Source organism: Pyxicephalus adspersus, unplaced genomic scaffold (assembly GCF_032062135.1).
Source record: "Pyxicephalus adspersus unplaced genomic scaffold, UCB_Pads_2.0 Sca483, whole genome shotgun sequence".
In the NCBI taxonomy this organism is placed as follows: Eukaryota; Metazoa; Chordata; class Amphibia; order Anura; family Pyxicephalidae; genus Pyxicephalus; species Pyxicephalus adspersus.
The window spans coordinates 1-13,569 of record NW_027317490.1 but is presented as its reverse complement, the minus strand read 5'-3'; the positions used below and the strand labels follow the sequence as shown (position 1 = coordinate 13,569).

The 13,569-nt window shown below is 37.6% G+C and overlaps 1 long non-coding RNA gene across 1 annotated transcript; it reads right to left on the bottom strand.

Annotated features, from left to right (window-relative positions):
• Nucleotides 1-7,785: 7,785 nt before the first annotated feature.
• LOC140345070 (uncharacterized) lies at nt 7,786-11,970 on the bottom strand. Its single transcript, XR_011923746.1, has 3 exons — nt 11,629-11,970; nt 10,345-10,500; nt 7,786-9,531 (listed from the first exon to the last, which is right to left on the bottom strand). It is a non-coding gene; the product is annotated as an uncharacterized lncRNA (long non-coding RNA).
• Between the last annotated feature and the right edge of the window lie 1,599 nt (nt 11,971-13,569).

Below are 13,569 nucleotides of genomic sequence, written 5' to 3'. Positions count from 1 at the left end.
GGTGCACCCATGGAACCTTAGTGCTTTGTTACATTGTAAACTATCTGCCCTGCCACCTTCCTTGCCACACAATGTTTTAGTCAAAGACACAATGGCCACATGGAAGGAACTTAGGAAGAGATTCAAGGTGCCTGTTGGCTTGTGTAAATATTTGCCTATCTGTGGCAACCCCCATGTGTTCTCAGGCCTAGCACCATGCGGCTTTCAGCGAGTGGAGGAAAAAAGGTCTAAAATGTTATGGTAATATGTTTCATGTAGATGGTCCCTCCAGACCATGTCATCAACAGAACTGAGGGCAATATACGCCATTCCCGCTTGGGCACTTCACTCACTTTATATAGGTCAATTGGTGACCAATCTATGTTCTTTAGTAAGGAACCATGAGACGATTTTCCAGCCAAATGTTTTGGACCAAATACTGTCATTGTCCCCTTCCAATATTTTGAACATTTATGCGTATTTATTACCTATGTTTACGAAATTGATGTCTGCTACTAATGTGAACCATTGACAGAGGGACTTTCCAGATATGGATAAAGTAGACCAAGTGGTACAGGGCTACCAAATGGTTGAAAAGTGTATGATAAATAAAATTTGGAGGGAATCCCAATTCATGATACTCCAGAGGGCATACAAAGTTTTTAGGCCCTCTAAAGGAGAGAATCAGTCCAGAGCTTGGCATTTCCAATGTCCTAAATGTGACTGCTCTTCTGCATCACTGTCCTACCAATTATGGTTTTGCCCACGTATTGCTGATAATTGGCAAAAAGTATGTTTGTTGGTAAACATTGTGGCTGGTTATGTTATATCAGACCATCCATCCCTCTTGCTTTTTGGCTACTGGGATGACACATTCCCCTGTACTATACCAAAACATTCCAGAGCCTGGATCAGTGTGTTTACTGGCAGCTAGATGTGTCATTATTATCATTCATCCACAGAGGTTCACAGAGGTGGAGCAAGTGGTGTCTCTTTTAAAAAAAACCTTATTTTATAAAGAAATGCTGGAAGCTCAAATCCAGGGAGACGATGGTATGTCTGGTTTTCTGCAGCAGTGGTATAAGTTTATACTTTATGCATTTCCTGATACCGAGAGTAATGCTATTCTTGACCAGTTCAGGTACTCATCCTGGTCCATATACAATATATCAGGATGAATTTGCTTTATTTTCCAAGCCCGCGGAATGTTATTCTGTCTAGTTAATTTGATGCATCTCCTGCTGACTTTTTGAAAGTAGAAGTCTGCCGGTTACTTATGGTTTATATTCATATTGCCCCCTCTGCTGGATGTGTGTAAAACATCAAGACACATGAACAATAAGCACATTGGGTACCCTCCAAGCACATCAGAGTTGTGATTTAGTAACCATAGGACATGTTTATGTGGGCAAAAGCCTACATAAATCACATAAGTTCTAACATACATAAAATTACAAATGTTCCATCTATAAAAACACTATTTCAAATTCTGTGTCATTTTGTAAAACTACCACCCAGCTGTTTATATGTGGTCTCCAATCAGGTAGTCCATGTTATATCCCTTCCATCCCACTTTCATATCCATAGCTATACCATTTAAAAACCAGTGCATAATTGCCAGTATAGTTCTCCTATCCATGTTACCATTACATTCAACTTGGAAAACTTGCAAAAAAGTTGCAACGGTACAACTTTTTTACACTTTTTTGTTGTTTGAAAGAGATAAGCATAAAAAAAATGTTATTCTTTCTGAAAGCAAAGAACGTGTATAGATCATATCTGCACAACTGTTTTTTAATTCCATATAATACCAACCAACAAACAATATGAGTCAGGGGGAAACAATAAGATGGGGTGTCAAGGTGAGCTCAGGGTAAATAATGGGGGTAGGGGGAAAGATGAAATGCCTCGCTTTCGGATAAAACACTTGGATCATAGTGTTAGTTACATTGTACCCATAACCTTCAGATACACGGGAATACAATTGTCTATGATGACCAGTTCTCCACAACCATGGTGACCATCTTTTGTCTCCACTTCACAAATCTTCCTTGTTTATTATAGGCCAGGAACAGCAGTGGTAAATACAGAGATAAAGCCTAGGATGAGGTGAATTTATTGGTTTCACTACTCCCTAAAAGGGGTGTAATGGGGTAGGCATGGGTGGGAACACCATGCCCTCTCTTTATTCGGGAATACGTGCCCACTCTTATTTTGATCAGGAGAAAGACCTCTCTGGGGGGGGGGGGGGGGGGGGGGGTGAACCAGCCAGGGCCACGGACCATGTCTGCTTTATGGAATTGAAGGCTCAGGGCGGTGGGCAGGTCGTTTTTCTGGACACAACCTATCCACTTTGAGGTTTGGGCCTGCGATGGGAGAGTGGGTGGGTATTGGTATAATGATATCACTCTGTGGGAAGTTTCTTCCCCTTTGAGTGACATGCAGGGGTGTAGTGGGGCAGGCACGTGCGCTCACCATGGATAGTAACATGCCCCCTGTTCTATTTTTACGACTGCACCTCTGCTCCCTAATGGTTTTCACCATTCCTTACCCTGCGGCCTCTGGGGAAATGGAAAAGTCTGAATGGAAAAATCTGTGCAGATTTTTTTATTGGCGAATGCACTTAAAAGTTAACTAGAATACAATTATCAATCATTAACAATGAATACAAGTGTATTAGCTGGTAACCTCAGACATATAAACACTGTATCACTAAAATAAATTAACACAATATTTAGCATGAACACAGTGTGAACCCAGCATCACCTAGTGGGCCAATCAAGCATGACAACTTTTAAAATAAATAAATAAAAACGCTTACAGCTCCTTAGGGTACTTCTGCTATATATCCACAGCTCACAGTATATTAGTATGGTGGTCAGTGGGAAGGCTGCCTCTTACATTGCTAGCCAATGGGAAGAATGTCACCCTTACAGATAGCCAAAAAGATAAAATATATATATATATATATAGCAATATACACAAATATATATATGGAAAATACTTTTTCCATGAAATCCTCCCCAACTCAACTTTCTTTTATTTTTTTAACTATTACAAGATCTGTTTACTGGTGTACCTATCTAAAGGATCATATCTGCCCTGCCACCTTCCTTGCCACACAATGTTTTAGTCAAAGACACAATGGCCACATGGAAGGAACTTAGTAAGAGATTCAAGGTGCCCAGTGGCCTGTCTAAATATTTGCCTATCTGCTGCAACCCCATGTGTTCTCAGGCCTAGCACCATGCGTCTTTCGGCGAGTGGAGGAAAAAAGGTCTAAAATGTTTTGGTGATAAGTTTCATGTAGATGGTCCCTCCAGAATGTCATCAACAGAACTGAGGGCAGTATACGCCATTCCCGCTTGGGCACTTCACTCACTTTATATAGGTCAATTGGTGACCAATCTATGTTCTTTAGTAAGGAACCATGAGACAATTTTCCAGCCAAATGCTTTTGACCAAATAATGTCATTGTCCCCCTCCAATATTTTGAACATTTATGCGTATTTATTACCTATGTTTACGAAATTGTTGTCTGCTACTAATGTAAACTGTTGGCAGAGGGATTTTCCAGATATGGATATAGTAGACCAAGTGGTACAGGGCTAGCAAATGGTTAGAAAGTTTATGATAAATGAAATTTGGAGGGAATCCCAATTCATGATACTCCATAGGGCATACAAAGTTTTTAGGCCCTCTAAAGGAGAGAATCAGTCCAGAGCTTGGCATTTCCAATGTCCTAAATGTGACTGCTCTTCTGCATCACTGTCCTACCAATTATGGTTTTGCCCACGTATTGCTGATAATTGGCAAAAAGTATGTTTGTTGGTAAACATTGTGGCTGGTTATGTTATATCAGACCATCCATCCCTCTTGCTTTTTGGCTACTGGGATGACACATTCCCCTGTACTATACCAAAACATTCCAGAGCCTGGATCAGTGTGTTTACTGGCAGCTAGATGTGTCATTATTATCATTCATCCACAGAGGTTCACAGAGGTGGAGCAAGTGGTGTCTCTTTTAAAAAAAACCTTATTTTATAAAGAAATGCTGGAAGCTCAAATCCAGGGAGACGATGGTATGTCTGGTTTTCTGCAGCAGTGGTATAAGTTTATACTTTATGCATTTCCTGATACCGAGAGTAATGCTATTCTTGACCAGTTCAGGTACTCATCCTGGTCCATATACAATATATCAGGATGAATTTGCTTTATTTTCCAAGCCCGCGGAATGTTATTCTGTCTAGTTAATTTGATGCATCTCCTGCTGACTTTTTGAAAGTAGAAGTCTGCCGGTTACTTATGGTTTATATTCATATTGCCCCCTCTGCTGGATGTGTGTAAAACATCAAGACACATGAACAATAAGCACATTGGGTACCCTCCAAGCACATCAGAGTTGTGATTTAGTAACCATAGGACATGTTTATGTGGGCAAAAGCCTACATAAATCACATAAGTTCTAACATACATAAAATTACAAATGTTCCATCTATAAAAACACTATTTCAAATTCTGTGTCATTTTGTAAAACTACCACCCAGCTGTTTATATGTGGTCTCCAATCAGGTAGTCCATGTTATATCCCTTCCATCCCACTTTCATATCCATAGCTATACCATTTAAAAACCAGTGCATAATTGCCAGTATAGTTCTCCTATCCATGTTACCATTACATTCAACTTGGAAAACTTGCAAAAAAGTTGCAACGGTACAACTTTTTTACACTTTTTTGTTGTTTGAAAGAGATAAGCATAAAAAAAATGTTATTCTTTCTGAAAGCAAAGAACGTGTATAGATCATATCTGCACAACTGTTTTTTAATTCCATATAATACCAACCAACAAACAATATGAGTCAGGGGGAAACAATAAGATGGGGTGTCAAGGTGAGCTCAGGGTAAATAATGGGGGTAGGGGGAAAGATGAAATGCCTCGCTTTCGGATAAAACACTTGGATCATAGTGTTAGTTACATTGTACCCATAACCTTCAGATACACGGGAATACAATTGTCTATGATGACCAGTTCTCCACAACCATGGTGACCATCTTTTGTCTCCACTTCACAAATCTTCCTTGTTTATTATAGGCCAGGAACAGCAGTGGTAAATACAGAGATAAAGCCTAGGATGAGGTGAATTTATTGGTTTCACTACTCCCTAAAAGGGGTGTAATGGGGTAGGCATGGGTGGGAACACCATGCTCTCTCTTTATTCGGGAATACGTGCCCACTCTTATTTTGGTCAGGAGAAGGACCTCGCCGGGGGGGCGGTGAACCAGCCAGGGCCACGGACCATGTCTGCTGTATGAAATTGCAGGCTCAGGGCGGGTCGTCTTTCTGGACACAACCTACCCAGTTTGAGGTCTGGGCCTGCAATGGGAGAGTGGCTGGGTTTTGGTATAATGACATCACTCTGTGGGAAGTTTCTTCCCCTTTGAGTGACATGCAGGGGTGTAGTGGGGCAGGCACGTGCACTCACCATGGATAGTAACATGCCCCCTCTTCTCTTTTTACGACTGCACCCCTGCTCCCTAATGGTTTTCACCATTCCTTACCCTGCTGCCTCTGGGGAAATGGAAAAGTCTGAATGGAAAGATCTGTGCAGATTTATATTGGCGAATGCACTTAAAAGTTAACTAGAATACAATTATCAATCATTAACAATGAAAACAAGTGTATTAGCTGGTAACCTCAGACATTAAAAAAACAAATTAACACACTATTTACAATGAACACAGTGTGAACCCAGCATCACCTAGTGGGCCAATCAAGCATGACAACCTTTAAAATAAATAAATAAATAAAAACGCTTACAGCTCCTTGGGGTACTTCTGCTATATATCCACAGCTCACATTATATTAGTATGGTGGTCAGTGGGAAGGCTGCCTCTTACATTGCTAGCCAATGGGAAGAATGTCTCCCTTACAGATAGCCAAAAAGATTGGTGTGACCTTAACACAAACTGCCGAGGCACAAACTGCTCATTGCTCAAGGAACCCCTAGAAACCTCTGAAGGAGCCCTGATTGAGATACTCTGTGTTAGTCTGTGTCTGATTATTATGTTTCAAGTATGTAGGTAGGCAGCCAATAGTCAGACACAAAAACAAAAATAATTTGAAAACTTTATTATAACAAAAATATATATACAAATATAAAATACACATATTTTTCGGATATATTGTTGTTTGGATAGATACAAAAAAGCATCTTTGATAGACCAAAGGATAATGCATGCATTTTTATTGCAACAAAAATATTGTAATATACTTTCTAAAACTGCCATCTATATATATTTATTTTTGGTTAAAAAATAAGTAAGTGAGTGCAATAAATTTGATGAAATAGCTACATTTATTGCATTATTGCTTAATATTATGATTTTAGTTGGAAAGAAGAATGGGAGGAAGGCTGTATTATCCAATTTACCACCTCATGTCTATGCTGTGGAAACATGGAACAGCAGATATTAACCAAAGAATTATGTCTGTATGGTGTGGCCCCCTGAACTTGCTGGCTTCTGCTATCCCTGGGTGTAGAACATCCAACTCTCCCCCTCTTTCTAAGTCTGCCGACATAGGATGAGTGCACACTTACTGTGACCTGCTGCAAAGTCCAGCAACAACTGCAGAATCTGCATCGGAAGAATAACTAAACTAAAAAAATGTCATAACATGGACTTTCCTGTCAAAATATACACCTTGGTGTGAAGAGTTTTTATGGTTTTATTTATTATACACTGGGCCTGATTTTTTAAAGCTCTCCAAGGCTGGAGAGGATACATTTAATTAGTTAGGCTCGGTAATCCAGAAAACCTTGAATGGATTTCTTCAAAGTCAGTAGCTATTTGCCTGCAAATGTTTTGAATCTTGGACCTGATCCATTCCAGGTTTGCTGGATCACTCAGCTTCACTGATGAAAGCTTTAATAAATCAGACCCACTGTGTCAACAATTATTTGGCAAATGAGTTTTTTTAGGATTCATTTTATTATGAAACAAATGCAGTACTATCAGTCAATCCAAAATGCTAATAACCCTGAAAACTGTTTGTGAAAAATGAGAGTGTGAACATGTTCAGGGGAATACATATATGTTCACAATTTTTAGGCAAAATGAATTTTTTTCCATCTCACGTGTTTATTTTCATCTGTTAAAGTGAGAATAATAACTCTTTATTACCTTTATTAAAGAAAATAACCTTTCTTTTCAATAACAGTCATAAGCCTTCCGTTCATGGAGTCTGTTTCTTGATCTATTGACGAGCAGCAGCAACAGCAGTTTCCCAGACAGTATTCAGAGAGGTGTACGCTTTCCTTCCCTGTAAATCTCTTGTTTAAGAAGGGACCACAAGTCCTCAATCGGGTTTAGGTCTGGTGAGGAAGGAGGCCATGTCATTATTCTTTCATTTTTAAGTCTTATCATCTTTAAATCTTCTTTCATCTTAAGTCAAGCCACGCAGTTCTTCGATGCATGAGATGAAGCATTGTCCTGCATAAACAATCCTGGTCTTCTTGAAAGATACAGACTTTTTCCTGTACCACTGCTTGAAGTGTCTTCTAAAAATTCTAAAAATTTCGGAGTGGATTTTGAGTCTGTTTTCAACCAAAAAGGTCCAACTAGCTCATCTTTAATAATACCAGGTAACAATGAAGAAAGAGTTTTTGCTCACTAAAAAGTTGTCCAGTGATTTTGTCTTGCAAAGCCTGAAATTATTAATAGAGAAAATGTGGGGAAGAGAAAGAGAAAAGGCGGGCTTTAGTTTCTTCAATGTTATTTGAAGAAAGACATCAACAAGTCTGTGATTACTTGGTTAAAAGTATATTTGTTTTGTAGTTACATATTACAATGCATATGAACTAGATAAGCATTTAAAGTAAATCATACACGGGAAAATTGTAATCAGCAGATGACAATTCAATAAAGTAAATAAAAGTGTTAACTCAAGGGGTCATAATGTCTCCAATTATTTCCAGACGCGTTTCCCCAAAAGAAAAATTAATCCCCTCAGGGGATTTGGAGAGTTGTTTGGATATATATAAGGGTGAAAGAGAAGAATCAAAGGTATAAAGGTGAAATTGTCAACTGTGACAGTGTGAAGATATCAAAGTAAACATGGTGCAGCACGGTGGCTCAGGGGTTAGCACTCCGGCCTTTGCAGCGCTAGGTCCCAGGTTCAATCCCCAGCCAGGACATTATCTGCATGGAGTTCGCAGGTTCTCCCCGTGTCTGTGTGGGTTTCCTCCGGGTACTCCGCTTTCCTCCCACATCCCAAAAACATGCAGTGAGGTTAATTGGCTTCTCCCTAACAATTGACTAACTCCCTTAGACTTAATGACATATGACTATGATAGGCAATAGATTGTGAGCTCCTTTGAGGGACAGTTAGTGACACGACTATGGACTATGTACAGCGCTGTGTAATATGATAGTGCTATATAAATACTGTATAATTATAATAATAATGGTGCTGGATTGTGAAGTTTCAAAACTCAATAGAATACAGTTGTATATTATAAGAGTCCTTCCGTCAGACAACCATGTGACTTTATCTAGGTTGTCCAAATTGTCTGTGGTAGTGATAATCAATTTGTTTGTGTGTGCCAGAAAGGTAAACATTATGGAGGTGTAGAGCAATAAGTCCTAACAAGTTGGTATTTGCTGGTCGCCTAGTGCACCAATTTTTGAAAGAGATACTCCTTAAGATAAACAATGGATCTAGTGGGTCTGTTTACATGATTAGTGTGATTTAGTGTGGAGAAGGAAAAAAACACATCCGCAGCCAGCCACCCCTAGGCGACCAGCAAGCACCAACTTGGTAGGACTTATTGATCTACACCTCCATAGTATTTAGTAGGTTGCAGTTCTGGAATATGACAGCACTAGAGGATAATGACTTCCTGCTTGCTTCATGTTTGATTCTTACTAAAACTTTGGCAGTTAGTTTGCATATTTTTTTCTTAACACATTTCTTGCGACCCCATTGACTATTTGGAACAAAACATTTGATGGCTCAGTGAACATGCCCAAAAACTTAGTTCTGAGTTCCTCTGATACAGCCAAATTTTTAATTTTTTAGAGTGAGTTAAATCTCCCTCATTATTAAATCTCCCACATCCTCCCTCATTATACAAATACACATCAACTGATATGCTTAAATCCAATAAGCATTCATGTTTATGCAGCTTAGACTATATACATATATACAAATGATGATATGGTCAAAATGCTCACTTGCCCAATAATTAATTGTGCACACAGTATACAATTGAATGTTTTGTATAAATAAAAGTTACATTTTATTATTAGGGTAAAAATACATGGGAGTGATAAGCCATGCTATCATTCTGCTGAATATGCTATATAACAATATTTTAAAGAAAAGTTACATAAAGATTGTGTTTATTCTAGTGTGAAACATTTTTTACCATGGTTCAAGTAAAGGACATTAAAAATATTGTAGGTTTATACAATTCTGAGGGTATACTATGTATGTACATCTTTGAACGATGTGGATGACTTCACACTTTTTGCTTAAAAAATGCTTCACCCTGTAGAAAAGAAACATTGTTTTTACATCAGGATTTGTTTTGATAAGAATACAGATAAGAGAACAGACAGGCAAAAAAAAAAACTATCTATAAATATCAGTAAATATAAGTACTTCTTATATTAACATAATAGAAACTCTCTAATCGTGCATATCGAGTACATCAGCAAATACCATCAGAGCCAATGTAAAAAGGATATCAAGATTTATGGTTGAATTCTTTCTAAAGTTGAACCTATTCTTCCAACGTGTTTTGCCAAAAAGCTTCCTCAGGTAATATCGGAGGTTTTGATTTCAAACTATTGGGAAAATAGGATCAATCATCAACAGTCTTTTTCTGTAACAACCTTGAAAATCCCATTCTCTCATCAGACCCAGAACAGTTATATGGGTCTCCTGTTTTTATTCAATGTGGTAAGGGTGCTAATAGTTTACGTATATATAGGTCCACATAACTGGATGGTAATCCCTTGCTCTCTATTTATTTCCTTCTTTTTTTGCAAGATGCACCAAGTCTGTGAGGTGGCAGGGGTTGCACACTGCCCCTTAATGCTCCATGGAGAAAAAAAACACTTCGCCACACCGGCACAATCCAGTGGTAAACACCGCCACAGTGGTAAAACTGCTCAAAATGACTTAAAATGGTACACTGAATTTGCCCTAATGTAAAAAAGGATGAGCTCATTTTCCCATTATTTACAAAAATACAGTACCACATAAAACATACATTTCTATACAATATTAATTGTCATTTTTAAACAACACTAGCTGCATTATGGTATAGTGGAATAGTAAGTATAAAAAAGTAACATACTAAATAAATGCAAGTGCCGAGCAATGCTGCTTTCATTTTCATGTCCAATTCCAAGGGGACGACAATTTCAAAATGTAAAGAATCATAAAAGGGCAAATGCCCAGAAAGGTACATAGAAAGCTTTCCGATTTGATTGTCTGCAGCAATAGATTCTATCTGAAATGAAATAAACACATTAATATACATTACATAAACATGATTGTGTATTTTATTTTTACAACTGCTTTAAATGAATGTAATGTAAAAGCTCCAATAAAAAATACTAACTTGCCTGGTTTATTGTGCAACATCCACCCACTATATTTGCTTTATTTATCTTTAATAAAGTTTTTTAGGACTATTGGTCTGACCTAAGGTGCCAGATTATGTGCACCAATAATAGCACCCTGCTGCGCGCTCTCCCCCTTCCCTTTCATTAGGATCGGTCATCGTTCATCGTCCGTGGATCCGCCAGGACGGTCGTTCGGACGATGAACGACACCGACTGTACACACGACAGATTTTCTCCCGATATCTGGCCGATGATCGGGCAATAAAAATCTGACGTGTGTACGCAGCTTTAGTGATTAGTTACGCCCTATATGCTAATGGAGTTTTGAATTCCTGCTTTATTATACGTTTTGTGTTGGCATACACTACCTGAAATCCTGATCAACATGTTACAAATACATATTTTAACAATATAATAAACATGGGATTCAATATTTTAAAAGTGCAGAAGAAAAATAATTTCAATGTGAACATCCAATTGCCAGTTCTTTGGGATGATGGGGAATCCTGTGGGAGTCAGTACCTAAACCCTGGAGCTGTAAATAAATACTATCCACCATTATGGGTAGCTATGAAGTTGTAGAACCTCCAGCAACTCAGACACTAATATTCAAACTTCCATTTCCATTACCAGTCTGGATATAGATCAGCCAGTCTTATAGAATATGATTCTTTAGTAAATACATCCAGTACAACAGATCCCAAAAGAAAAATTTCCTATGTGCTCAAAAAGGACTGAATTTTGGATATGGATGGGCACATGAGACCTCAATTATACCCTTCTGTTCACATAGTTAAAGTGAAATATACAATGCTTAGTTTGAGTGGTTAACTACTCTTTCTCAACCACAAGGTCAACAAGAGTTTAGTTAACAGGCTTTCCTAAATTAAACACATTTGAAAATATAAAAGGGAAAATGGCAGTCTGTAAAATGGGACTCTTTAGAAATGTGTTTAAAAAAAAAAGAAAGATATTATTTTTTTTATTGTTACTGTTAAAATGATTATATTTACCTTGAAAGTTATTGAAGTCATTTTTCCACAGCAAGAGTCTGATGATACTTTCAGTACATCTTCACCATTTGCATCCTGAATTATGTATATTGGTCTAAAACTAAATTTGTTAGTTATGTAGGCCAAAATTTCTCCAGTAGCTGTCCGCACCTCAACCTATGTAAGGCAAATACATTACCATTTCTAAATAATCCATATCACATAATATTAGCAACACTCATTTTTGGAATAACCATTATTAAATCATTGAGGCAAACACAAAATACACAGGTAATACACTTGTATGTTCTAACCTACCATAAGACTTGTTATTTTTCTAATCTAGTCTTGTTATTCAGATGATGATTATACCAGACAGCAAAGCCAGGTTACTGACCTCACCCCAAGCCTGCTGACAATGAAGCAGCAGCAACACATTGGTGTCATTACTTTTATTTATGGTCTCATATAATAGAAATCCATCTTTCATGACATGTTTCTCCAGTATTGTAAATTCACGCCAACCACAATGAAGCACATAGTTACCCTTCCAACTGCCATGCTACATGTTTGGATTCCCTGGCTGGCACTGTGGAAATACAGTAATGGCCACTGTCAATGAATTATGCAAGTGGTGGGAGTCAGGGTGGCATTTAGCTCTATTCAATGTTGATGTGGATTATGTTAGATGAAGTCATAAATTATGGATTTACTTCTGGAGATATAAACAACAGTAATAAAAATTGTTATGTCTTTAACCCTTTTTGTATTAATTTCCTTAGGTGAGGGGTGGCTATTTGAGAGCCCTATCTTAAAGTGGGGTTCAAGATTCCAATTAGCAGCTCTGAAGTCACTCATAACCATTTGGGGGACATTATGTGCAGTTTATTATGCATGCTGCTCCTTCTTCCTGGTCAGAAAGTCCCCAAGCAAGAGAGAAAAATCTGGTATCAATATTGGGAGAGGTTTTGCAATTTTAGATAAACTTTAAGGCATTCCAAAGATGATGTTTAAATGTCTTCAAGGGTTGTGGCATTTGATATATTATTGGGGGGCGTTGCTTTGTTTGTATGCATGTTATTGAAATGTTACAGCAAGCAAATGTTCTCATACTATGCAATACAAAACATTGGAATTTGCAAATGGATGAAAGTTACATATTTAAAGGAATAATCCAAATGGACTTGGTGGGGGGGGGGACTATTCTCAACTTTAATATTAGAATGCTGATAATCTAAACACAGTTGCAATTTAATACCAATTGATTTAAAAATATTCCCTTTTTATATTTTAACTGAATTTTTGAAAAAACTGCAACATTTTTAAAAATATAACTTTGTCAAATGGATAGAACATTGAATGCTTGCATTCAATCAGAAAGAATAGTTTAAATCAATCACAATTAGGTTCATGATATGGAGAAAATCACATAGTGTATGTCTAGTATTATACGTACTATATATACTTGAATATAAATTGATCTTAATTCGAGGTACCTACCTGAAAGAACAGGAAAACTACATTGATAAAGTGATAAAGTATAAACCCAAGCCAAACAAAAATGTGCCCTTTACTGCTAAAATTGAAAACAGTAATCAGCATGAATGGCAATAAGATTACTGTTAAAAAATACATCCAAAGGGTGTGTTTTTTTTAAATAGTTATATTATTTGTACTTTTGGGTTAGGTATGATAGGGCCCTTGCTCTATTCGTGCATTATTGTTAGCCACCAGTAGATGGCACTTGTTTAAGTGTGTAAACTAATTTCTCAGATCAGAAGAATTTGTTATATACCTTATATGTGGACACAGCGCTATCTGGTGGTGGGACTTGAGATTTATTTTCTAGACACTTTCAGATAAACAAACTCAGTTTATACCCAAGTATATAAAGTATTCCTTTTTTGTAAGTAGCAGTTCGTCTGGATTTCAGCTTCTTTTTTTATCAACACAATATTGCTA